This window comes from Artibeus jamaicensis, unplaced genomic scaffold (assembly GCF_021234435.1).
Source record: "Artibeus jamaicensis isolate MK-2021 breed Jamaican fruit bat unplaced genomic scaffold, CSHL_Jam_final contig_477, whole genome shotgun sequence".
NCBI classification, from domain to species: Eukaryota; Metazoa; Chordata; class Mammalia; order Chiroptera; family Phyllostomidae; genus Artibeus; species Artibeus jamaicensis.
The window spans coordinates 7,847,804-7,860,493 of record NW_026521854.1 but is presented as its reverse complement, the minus strand read 5'-3'; positions in this window follow the sequence as shown (position 1 = coordinate 7,860,493).

Genomic DNA, 12,690 nt, shown 5'->3' with positions numbered 1-12,690 from the left:
TGACCCTTCACGGGACCAGGGACAAACAGATGAAGGAGGTGCCACGTGTGATCCCCACAAAGCCGGGAGCGAGGTGCAGGGAGATGGGAGGGGAGGGGACAGAAGCTGGGAGAGGAATGCAGGGAGGTGATTTCAACGGCACCCCAGCGCTTCCCCTGCCACTGCTTGGGGAGCACAGTCAGGTGATGCAGGCAAGGGTGGCTGAGCGCGGAGGGCCTTCCTGCACCCATGTCCCCCAGGCCCCTGCACGTGAGGCCGGGGGCTGCTGACTCGATGGAAGAGCAGAGACCTCTGCGCACAGCCAGCGTGAGCCCACGCCCAGGACTAGGGCTCAGGGTGGGCTATGAGGGAGCCTCCTCCTCCGGCCTCACCTGATCTCAGCAAAGAGCACGGCAAGAGGGCCTTTGATCTCGCCCAGACCCAAAGGGCCCAAGAAGTCAACCTCAATATCGTCTCCAGGACTTCGAGGTGTCCAGAAAAGAGCAACAACCAGCAGGAAAAGTTGCTCGGGGGGAAGGTGCAAAAGCTGCTGGGACTCTCCTAGGAGGCTTCCAGGGCGGCTTCTGGGTGGAGAAGCATCCGGACCGAGACCCGTCCGGCACTCTCCCTGACACACGTGGAGAGGAGCAAGCGTTCACCGCCCGCAACCGTGACGGTGAAGTCTTGCTTGTGTATGTGCGTGTGTGTCTGTGCGTGTGCACGCCACCCACATGTTCCTGGTCTGGTTAGGGCCGTGGGAGGAAGAGCACAGGATGGGTTTCCTGTGCCCCTGTAACAAATCACCGTAAGTTAGGTGGCTGAAGCAGGGCTTTAGACAAGTCACAGGTTAGGACAAAATATTTGCAGATTTTATATCTGGTTTAATATCCAGCTTATATAAAGAATACCCACAACTCAACAACAACAAAGAGCATATGACCCAATTCGACAACAGGCAAAGGCTCTGAACAGACATTTCTCCAAAGAAGACACAGAAATGGCCGATATCACTGCTCAGTAGGGGAATTCGAGTGGAAACCGCCGTGAGATGCCACTTGACACCCACACAGTGGAATTATTATTTTTTTTCCTCACCTGAGGACATGCTCATTGATTTTAGAGAGAGAGAGAAGGAGGGAAAGAGACAGGAAAAGAAACATTGATTCGAGAGACAAACATTGATGGGTTGCCCTGGCTGGTGTGGCTCAGTAGATTGAGTGCCAGCCTGCAAACCAAAGCGTCACTGGTTCAATTCCCAGTCAGGGCACCTGCTTGGGTTGTGGACCACACCAACGGTAGGGGTGCACAAGAGGCAACTACACATTGATGTTTCCCTCTCTTTCTCCTTCCCTTCCCCTCTCTCTAAAAATAAATAAATAAATAAATAAATAAATAAAGTCTTTAAAAAAAACATCAATTGGTTGCCTGTACACACCCCAACCAGGGACCAGACCTGCAACCCAGGCATGTGCCCTGACTGGGAATTGAACCTGGAACATTTTGATTTTCTGGGTGATGCTCCAACCAACTAGGACACACTGGCCAAAGCCACAGTGGTATTATTTTTTAAAAAACAGACAATAATAAGTGTTGACGCAGATAAGGAGAAATTGGGACTGGTGTGCACTGCTCGTGCAGGTGTAAAATGGCACAGTCTCTGCGGAAACAGTCTGGAAGCTCCTCAAAAACAGAACATGGAATCACTCTATGACCCACTATTCCACTTCGGGCACATCCCCAAAATACAGAGACTGTAAATAAGCGTGGGGCGAAGTAGCAATGTTTTCAGCAGAGAAAGGGCATGAATTAGGTGTAGGGTTGCCAGAATCAGTAAATAAAAATAGAATGATATTTGAATCTCAGATAAATGACAAAAAATAATTTAAGCATAACTATGACCCATGAAATACCAGGGAGGCCACTCACTGTCTGCTGTGTTCCCGTACGGATCTCCCAGGTCCAGGGGCTCTGTCGTTATGAATCCCCACGCCAGGGGGCTCCCTCGCCCGGGTGGCTATGCCTCTAAATGAGTCCCTGTCATGTGTGGTCTGTACCCACCCACCTCACCTGGAGGGCCATGCACCCACCCACCCCCTGGGGACTGGCTATACCTGTCCACCACCTGAAGGCTGTCTACACCTGTCCATTTCACCTGGGGGCCGTCCGCACCTGCCAGCCTCACCTAGGGGCGGTCTGCACCGGCAGGATAAGTGCATGTGTGTCTGCCCTAGGAAGAGGGTGGAGGTGCGATCTGCAGCCTTTCTGATCAGCACCAGAGCCCTAGAGGGGCTGGGAGTCAGGCAACTCCAGGTCGGTTCCCTAGGCTGCCGCCCGGGCCCACCATCCATTCACTGGAGGCCCCCATGAGGTGAGAACAGGGACCAGCCTCTGACAGCACTCGGGCCACTGCTGAGGTTTGACTGATGAGAAAATGGAGGCCCAGACCATCCAGCCCCAAACGGAAACCTGGGCCGCTCTTGCCTTCTGGGCAAAGAGGCTGGAAATAAAAAGCACCACAGTGAATGCCCTGGCCCACCTCGACTCCACCAGCCGATTTGTCCTGGGGAAGATGCTAGCTCAGGGGAAGTGCCAGGAATGTTCTGGACCTGCCCTGGGCCGGGAAGAACTGAAGAGGCACCAGGCTGCGGGCAGCTCCAAACTCACTGGGAGCCTGGGAGGGGCTCCCACCGGCCGCTGCCCGTGGAGGACTCACCTGGCCCTGCAGGGAAAGGCTCTGCAGGGGGCAGAGCCTGGGACAGCTGCCCGGCCAACTGCACGTCCAACCCTGGTGAGGTGGACAGCCCCCAAGACAGGTAGACAGGTATAGACAGCCCCCAGGTGAGGTGGGCAGGTGTAGACAGAACCCCAGGCAGGGTGGACAGGTGTAGGCAACCCCCAGGTAAGGTGACTACCTCCTCCCCTTCTTCCCTTCTCTCACCCCATGTTTGTGGACACCACCCATGGGTGAAGCAGGTGCTCAAAGAGGGACCAGGCCACCTCCCCCACAGCCACTCACAATGTTCAAGAAAATCCATTCTCACAGGTGAGTTCTGGAACCTCTGACAGTAGGACTCATATCACAGGGCCCCAAGGGGACCGGAATCCAATGTAAAGCCAGCCCGGGGCCCAGGACTTGGTCGATAGTCCATATAGGGCACGTCTTCCCATAATGCAGGTGGGGGCTTGCCAGGTGTGAGGCTGGGACCAGGTAGACCGGAAGTGGGAGGGGCCAGTTCCCACAGACTGCTTTCACGAGGAGACATTTCACTGGTCCTTTGTGCAAACCTTCCTAGGCCCCCTCGCCCTCCTGGCTCCCCAGGCCAGCCCCACCCCCACCCCCATCTCCCTGACCCTGGGCCTCCCACTGCCCTGTGAGCCAGCCGGGCTCACCCCACCCCAGCCCTTCCCTTGTCGCTTGGGCGGCTCCAATGGGCTTCAGCTCTAGGGGGCCGACCTCAGGCCTTGCCCCCTTCTTCCTCTACCGCGGCACTCTCTCTGTCAAGTTTTATGGAGACAAAATTTACTTCCCATAAAGTTCGCCCACTTAAAATGTACAAGTCAACAGTTTTTAGTATTTTTACCAGAGTTTTGCAATCATCACCGTACCCTAATTCCAGAACATTTCCATCATCCCAAAGGAGACCCTGTCCCCATAAGCAGTGACTCCCTGCCCCCCCATCCCCAACAAGCAGTGATTCACTTTCTGCCTCCTCGGAACTGGCTGTTCTGCACGTTTCACATGGATGGAGTCGTGCATCACGAGGGCTTTGGGGACCGGCTTCTCTCCCTCGGCATGATGTCATCAAGGCTCCCGCCAGAGGTGCTCCTGCAGCTTATCAAACCCGGTGGAGAAAACCAACCATGTTTCTGCACAGGACAGGGAGGGGCCTCAAAGTCCCTCACATGACAAAGACTAACAACAACAACAGAATTGATAATAACAGTTGGCCTTTCCAGAGTGAACAGCATACACTGGGTATGAACTGTGTTATTTTTTTTTCTCATAACCAGCTTGAGCAAGGACAACTGTTGTCCCCGGTCCTCAGGACACTCAGTGGGTACCCAGTGGCAGAGCTGCGGTCTTACACCTCCCCGCCCTGCCTCGCCCTCGATCCCCAGCAACGAGCCTCCCTTCTGCCCCCAGCTTTGCAGTCAGCCTGGAAGGCTGTTCCCAGCAGCCTTTGCACGCCCCATTCCTTCCTGGTGGGGGAATGGCTGGCAGCCCCCTGCACCTGTGGGGGGCCATGGGGTTTGCCTGAAAGGGCGGCCTTGGGGCTGGACACCCAGCAAACAAGTTGGCCCCAACCTAAATGTTCTCACATCCCCCAAAGAAATACAAGGCAGTTTTTCAGTCTGATGTACTTATCTTTTAAAAATTTTAAAGCCCTCTATTGGTGCTAATGCACAAACTAAACTTTGCATTTCATATCGCTGTTTAAGTCACCCACTGACTGTTCATTACCCCCAAATAGTACAGCTGAGTTCCCAGCTTAAGTCTACAATCCTTCTATTAAGATCAAATTCCTAAGAAAAAAGCTCTTCCTTGCCATTAACAAGCCACAAACAATCTGGTTTATAATATTGAGATTCATTTACTGTTACAAAAATGTTTGTCAGTCCTGGCCGGTGTGGCTCCGTTGGTTGGAGCTTTGTCCCATAAACAGGAAGGTCGCGGGGTGGACTCCTGGTCAGCACACAAGCCTGGGTTGGAGGGTCAGTGCCCCATCGGTCCCAGTCCAGAAGCATGTGGGAGGCAAACGACTGGTGGATGAGGTTTCTCTCTCTCTCTGCCCCTCCCTTCCCCTCTCTCTAAAGTCAATAAGCATGTCCTCAGGTGAGGACAAAAAAGTTATCAGTATAAAAAAGTGCTGTTAAAATTGGGGGAGGAAATGTCGGTTTCGGTAGTGAGCTCAAGTGTGTCCCCCCAGATTTATGTCCAAACCTTCATGTCTGCACTAGACCCTGTGAACACGACCTTGGTTGGAAATAGGGTCTTCCGTCCCCAGGGCTCACGGCTCACCTGGACCTCTCACTGTCAAATGGAGAGACGTGAGATCAGAAGACATTGTGGGGGGATGAAGAATTACAGGGCAGAGGTCAGGACGAAGCCTGGGGGGCACCCCAAATAACTTCTCCCCAGGGTGCCTTTGCCCCCCGCGACTGGGTCACAGGCATTGAGAAGGGCAGCTTATAAAGGCTTTTGTCTCTGTATTTGAGGAACACTTCATCATTTCACAAGTTGTTTAGCATAAAATGTCTTATAAATCTTTAAGAAATCTTCTGCTTCATAATGGCAGAATAATTGCAAAGCCTTTTGCTCAGCTGCTGCCCGATCCCCCTGTAACTCCACATATCTGTCCCCTCCCCTGACGCCAACCCACGGACGGTGTTCCTAACAGCCTCGTGCCCCACGCCCCTCAAGGCAGCTCTGGGAGGCTGGTGTAGATGGACACAGCCATGTGACTGCATGAATCGCTGGCCCCCTGCCAGGTCAGCTGGGGGTCCAGAGACCACAGGCTTCCAGCTCGTAGGCAAGGAAAATGTGGTGCCAACAGGAAAATATGTGTTTGCTTTGTAAGTTGAGCTAACCTGCTGCAGAAGTGTTTGAAAAGACAGTGAAATGGAAGCCCATGTGGCCATGGTGTTGGCAATGCTCCCGCCTTGGCTTTGCTCAGCAGCAGGGCGGGTGCAGCCCCGGGGGCTCTGCCAAGAGCTGATGGATGTGACCTGCGACCCTTCCGCCTTCTGAAAGCATCAAGCATTTGCTGAGTGAGCTGTTTAGGAATGGGTCCTTGGCGAAGGTCATGAGGGTAGTGGGGTGTGGAGTCAGGGGCAGATCAGGCCCTTTGCATCAAGAACACACATGAGTCATTTTTAATCAATCACGAAGAGGAGGAGAGACCACATGCACTTAATGAACGCTCACACCAGGCTGCAAGGAAACAGCGTTAGAAGTCGTGCTGCCCCAAGTAAAGCCTTGGAGATGCCAAGGCAGTGAGTAACCTCTGCACAATCAGGTATCAGGCAGCTGACAATAAAAGCAAAGGAACCATACATGCCAAAGTGGAAAGATACATTAGATTGCGATATGAAAGAAATTCACAAAAATATTAGTTTCCCGTGGCTGCTGTAACAAATGACCACAAACCTGGTGGCTCCAAACAACACAGACTTATCCTCTCTCAGCTCTGGAGGCCAGAAACCTGACATCAGTGCTACAAGGCTGAAGTCGAGGTGCCAGCAGGGCTGGTTCCTCCTGGAGGCCCCAGGGGAGAACCCGTGTCCTTGCCTTTTCCAGAGTCTGAGGCCGCCTGAGTTCCTTGGCTAGTGCCCCCTTCTTTCCTGCATCACCTCAGCCTCTTGTTTCCATTGCTGCATCTCCGACTTCCATGTGAAACCACCCTCTGCTTCTCTCTCATAGAGACACTTGAAATTACATTTAGAACCCATCTATACATGCAGAATAATCTCCCCATCATTTCTGCAAGGATGTAATCATGTCTGCAAAGTCCCTGTTCCCATACACAGGACGTTTGCAGGCTGGCCTGACGGCTGAGGCAGCTACTAAGTGACTGGCCAGGGAGCACATTCAATGTGGAGACGTCACACAAATGGACAATTCGCATCCCAGGCCGGACGGAACAGGATGGCACAAGGTTTTGTCATGCTACTCAGAGCTGTATGCAATTGAAAAATTATTGTTTACTTTTCCCATCAGTATTTTCAGACCACAGTTGATGAGGGAAAACTAAAACAATGGAAAGCAAAACCGAGGTGGGGGTGGGGGCGGGGTGGTGGAGGGGCACTACTGCACAGGGAGACTGCCCCCGGCAGGAAAACTAAAGGACTCATGCCCAGAGGTTTCCCACCAGAGCCTTGTAATTCAGCACTTGGTTGTGGGGCAGTACAGGCAGGGGGAACCACAAAGGGAGGAAAGATGAAGGTCGGCCTCGGTCCCTTGGGACGGGAGGCGCTGGACACAGGCACTTGCTCGCACAGGACACATCCACCCTGCGCCACAGCAAGGGCGCCAGCCCATGTCCCAGGCCCACAGTGGTCGCACTCACAGCGCCGGCAGATGCTCTCAATTGTTCAGGGTCAGAGGGTCACTGAGCTCATCTTCAAACATCGGGGTCTCTGTGGTCACCAGGGAGGAGCTTCCAGAAATGCCTGAACCCAGTCAGTTCCAATTAGCCAAAAGGCAGGGGCTGGGGCTGGGCTGGGGCTGGGCTGGGGCATGGGGAGAGCTTTTCTGTGGGAGAGGGGGCCCAGCCTGGGCTGCCCCAGGGACACAGGCCACTGGGGGTGGGGAGAACCCTGGCCTCGGGGTCCGTGGGGCTGCCAGGTGATCAGCAACACCACCCTTCACAGCTAATTCCATCCATCAGAAGCTCTGTTGCAGTAGGCCGGACAGAAAGCACAAACACTGCCCCGTGCCCCTAAGCTGGGGTCCCGACAATAGGCAAATCCATAGAGGCAGAGAGTGGAATAGAGGTCACCACGGGCGAGGGGAGGGGGACTGGCGAGTTAGTGTTTAAAGAGCAGGGAGTTTATGAGGAGGAGGATGAAAACTTGGGTAGTTAGTGGTGATGGTCACACAGCACTGTGAGTGCATTAGCGCCCCCTGCTGTACACTCAGCCATGGTGACAAACGTTATATGCAGTCTCATACCGCGTTCTTCAATGGCAAAGAAAACAAAAACAAACTGCACATTTGGGTATAGAAGCCAAGTGGTTGTCACTGCCCCTGTCTGTAGAGGATGGATGTGCAGTCCAGGCAGAGGGCGCCGTTTACGCCACGGCCACCTGGAGCACAGCCTCTTGCTCTGCTGTCCCTCACCCCCGCCACCTTCACAGTCACTCCTCAGGGGCAAGTGGAGTCTGTGATTTGTCGGCACCTACCTATCCTGGTCCCATGGTCCAGGCAGGTGCCCCAGAGGTGCCAGCACCTGAGTTTATGGGGGGCGACACGGTCCAGCTCCACGTCATTCCCTCTACCCCGTTCTGATGGCCCGGTCCAGCTCGGCCCGCTCACGTCAAGGCATTCTCCTGGAGGACAGGCACAGGGTCCTTTCTTCCCCAGATCATCCCGGTACCTGCACGTGGTGGCCACAGCTCCTGCCTCTAACTGAGGCAGCCTGGGAGGAGTTCAGAAGCCGCTTCTCATCCAAACTCACTGAACCACCTTACGCTTGCTCTGACTGGTGTGGCTCAGCAGGTTGGATGTTGTCATGCAAATTGAAAGGTCCCTGGTGTGATTCCCTGTCAAGGACATGTGCTTGGGTTGAGGGACAAGTCCCCGTGTGGGGATGTACAACAGGCAGCCAATCAACATTGCCCTCACATGTCAATGTTTCCCTCCCTCTCTTTTCTCCTCCCTTCCCCTCTCCCTAAAAATAAGTAAATTATTTAAAATAAAAATCTTAAGCCAGATGAGCACCCTCCCCCCACTATCCATGCAGTGGGGGATGAATCTAGCAGGCAGGGGTGGGCCCTGAAGCCAAAGCCACAGCACCCTCTTTTTCCCGCAGAAGCCCCGCGTGTCTCCGACGGGAGCCTCTAGGAGCTTCCCCGGCCACTGCAACCAAGCTGCTGTTGTTTCAGACGCAGAAGCTTCTTCCCTCACAGCTCTGGAGGCTGGACGTCTGAAGTCAAGGTGCCGGCAGGGCTGTGCTCCCGCTGGAGGCTCCAGGGGAGGGTCCTTCTTGCCTCTTCCAGCTTCTGGGGGCTCCCAGCCTTTCTTGGCTTATGGCCACGTTGCCCCAATCTCTGCCTCTATCTTCATGTGGGCTTCTCTTCCCTGTCTCAAAATCTCCCTTTGCCTTTTTCTTATAAGAACACTCGTCATTGGATTTAGGACCCACCTGGATAACTCGGGATTAGCTCATCTCAAGACCCTTCACTTAATTACATCTGCAAAGACCCTTTTCCAAATAAGGTCACAGTCACAGGTTCTGGGGGGGTCCAAGTTCCATGGAGATGTAATTGGGGGGACCATGCACTTACAGCCCCCAAGTACCTTCTCTTTGAAGGCCAGCTGAACCTTACCAGTCTCCAGGCACATCCAGTTCTATCGCCCGTACCCCAAACAGACCCAGCCTTCTTATGATGCAGAATTCTCCTGGAGACCAACAGCCGCAGAACTGTGGTCCCACCACCGATAACTGACGCTCAAATGTCCCACACAACACAGCCAGGCAATGTGGACAAGGCCAGGTGGCACTTGTGAGTGCTGGGCTGAGCGGTCCAGGAGAGAGTTGGGACTCGCCCCTGCCCCCGACGATGCTGGTGCAGGATTAAACTATGAAACAGCGTGTGTTACACCACTGGAAGCGATGACCTGGGCTCTTGACTCAAAAAGATGTCTACATACGGCAGATGAAAGTGAGTCAGGTCACAAATGCACAATTCCACTCCACTGTGTCTGAAACTCGATTAGAATTATATGCCCCCAAATGCAAATCATGCTGATCTCTCTCTGGGTAACCATTCCGGATGACTTGTAACTCTCCTGTGGTTTTCTCAATTTTCTAAAATGAGCTTGTCAAAAGAAGTGTGCAAAAATATAATAAAGAAATACTAAAACACTAATTTAATCTGTGAGCGGCAATACTTTATTTTTTTTAAGTATTCAAGTACATGAACAATTTCATCTGATGATGACGGAGAGAATTGACCAGGGAGCTGAGACCCTGGGGACACTGGTGAGCTGGCAGACTGGCTGCCCCCTACAGGCCTTGGGTGGAGTCTCCAGCACCAGGACCAGAAGATGGAAGGAAGATGGACTCACGCAAGCCAGAGAGAAGGGCTGGGTAAGACTCCTCTGCACAGTGCCCTGATTTTTGCAATCCCTCTTCCTCATCGCCCCCTGGAAGACCTGGCCATGAGTGGCCCCTCAGCAATGCTTTCCTCTTCCACCCGTGGCCACGGGCAGGCACACTTTGGGCCCCTCGTTCACCCTGAACTGACCTGAGTGCCCTCCCCTGGGCTGTCACGTAGGTAAAGATCAAAAGGCAATGACAGACCCACGATGACATGCTCACCATCCAGGTTGAGGAATCGCTGCTCCCTGACCGAAACTTCCTTTCTGAAAGAAACCATGAATTCGCGAGTGACAAATGCCCTATTTTCACCAGTCCCACCACCTGTCTGGGGAGCCCTCACACCATTTTTTTTAAAAAATTTTTATTGATTATGCTGTTACAGTTGTTCTATTCCCCCTTTCATTCCCCTCCACCCTACCCCCCCATCCCCACCATTACCCCCCCTTTAGTTTATGACCATGTGTCTCAAGTCCTTTAGATTCTATATTTCCCATGCTATTCTTGCCCCCCCTTCTATTTTCTATCTACTGTCTATGCTACTTATTTTCTATACCTTCTCCCCCCTTCTCCTCCTCCCACTCCCCCTGTTGCTAACCCTCCTTGAGATCTTCATTTCTATGTTTCCACTCCTGAACTAGCTGTCCTTTTAGTTTGCTTTCGTTTTAGGTGTGGTTGTTAATAACTGTGAGTTTGTTGTCCTTTCACTGTTCATGTTTCTTTAACTTCTTTTTTCTTAGATAAGTCCCTTTAACATTTCATATAATAAGGGCTTGGTGATGATGAACTCCTTGAATTTGACCTTATCTGAGAAGCACTTTATCTGTCCTTCCATTCTAAATGAAAGTTTTGCTGGATAGAGCAATCTTGGTTGTAGGTCTTTGGATTTCATGACTTGGAATACCTCTTTCCAGCCCCTTCTTGCCTGTAAGGTCTCTTTGGAGAAATCCGCTGACAGTCTGATGGGGACTCCTTTGTAGGTGACTGTCCCCTTAGCTCTTGCTGCTTCTAGGATTCTCTCCTTCATTTTAATTTTGGCTAATGTAATTATGATGTGCCTTGGTGTGTTCCTTCTTGGGTCCAACTTCTTTGGGACTCTCTGAGCTTCCTGGATTTCCTGGAAGTCTATTTCCTTTGCCAGATTGGGGAAATTCTCCTTTATTATTTGTTCAAATAAGTTTTCCACTGGTGGCTGTTCCTTTCCCCCTTCTGGTACTCCTATAATTCGGATGTTGGAGTGTTTAAAGATGTCCTGGAGGTTCCTAAGCCTCTCCTCATTTCTTTGAATTCTTGCTTCTTGACTCTTTTCTGTTTGACTATTATTTGCTTTCTTCTGGTCTACTCCCTTGATTTGAGTCCCAGTTTCCTTTTCATTGCTATTGGTGCCCTGTGCAATTCCATTTATTTCAATTAGTTTTGCCTTCATATATTTGTCTAATTTGTGGGTATAATCAACCAGTTCTGTGAGGATCCTGATCACTAGTGTTTTAAATTGTGCATCTGAGAGTTTTGCTATTTCTTCATTGCTTAGATCTATAGGCTCTGGGGCTTTGAGATCATCCTGCGCCATTTTTGGTCTGTTCGTGCCCTTTAAGTGTGAGAAGCGGCGCCTTGGACTCCCAGGTCGCTGGGTTGTGACGCTGTATGTGGGGGCGTGGTCAGAGCGGGGAAATGGCGACCCCTCTGCTGTTTCTCACAGCTGGGTGAGGAGCAGTGGCTTAGGTGGTTCACCTGGGCCGGGCCACTCAGAGTCGCTGGGTTATAACGCTGTATGTGGAGGTGGGGTCAGAGCAGGGAAATGGCGGCGCCCTCCACTGCTGCTTGCTGCGGGACCCGCAGGGCCCAGGTCCAATCGCCCACTCCCTCGCCTGTCCACCCGCGCACAAATGTGCGACCACAGTCAACACGCAGCACCGCTCCTCCGCTGTCTCCCCCGCGGTCGCTCACTAGGTCCAACCCTGCGCCTGGATTCCGCGCGCCTGAGTCCGTCTGACCGAGTCCTCCTGTGCAACCCCGTTTCACCAGCCGCTGGTTTTGCCCCTTACCGGTCAGGCTGAAGAATTTGTTGTTAACGGACTTCCGAAAAGTTCAATTTTCCGTGTTCTGGCTGTGTTTTCTGTTGCTAATATTTAGTTGTCTCTAAACTTGGTTGTGTGAGAAGGCACGGCACATCCACCTATGCCTCCATCTTGGCGGAAGTCCCTTCACACCATTTTTATGATTTGAAAAACTTAAGTGGCACCCACATACAGCCTGGCCCCAGGGTCTTCCAGCTCCCGATGTTGCCACTGAGAATCCGGACGTCACCAATGTCCGCACCCGTCATGTTTCTCTGCCAGTCTGAAACTGTCTCATCCCTAGTGCTCTGAAACGTATGGCGGTGCCTCCAGTGGGACGAGCAGCAGCTAACCCGACACCGATGGTTCCACTTCCTGTCCTCGTGTCACCCCTCTCCTGGGGGACCTTCCTCCTGAACAACAGAATGTGGCCCCTTAGCAGGTGGGGACGTCCCTTTCGTGATCAGGATCTAGAGGGCCACTCTACCTTGCTATCTGACTGTCTCCCGCTCACTTTCATTAAATACACTTCAGTGCTGGAGATGTTCTCGTGGAACTGAGGGTGTCCTCCTGCAAGGGACATCATCAGCCACAGCCAGCAAGAGACAGTGGCACCCGTGGAACAGCCAGCGCTCGACGTGGAGCTGAACCCCACTGACAAGAGGTTGGCTGAGCTTGGAAGCAGATGATTCTCGTCCAGCAATTCTCATCCCGCGTTTGGGTGAGACCCTGGCCGGCACCTCGCTTGCAGCCTCAGGAGACCGTGAAGATAAAGACCAAGGCAGCTGCACCCAGGTTCCTGACTCGGAGAATCTGTGACAGGTGTATGCTGT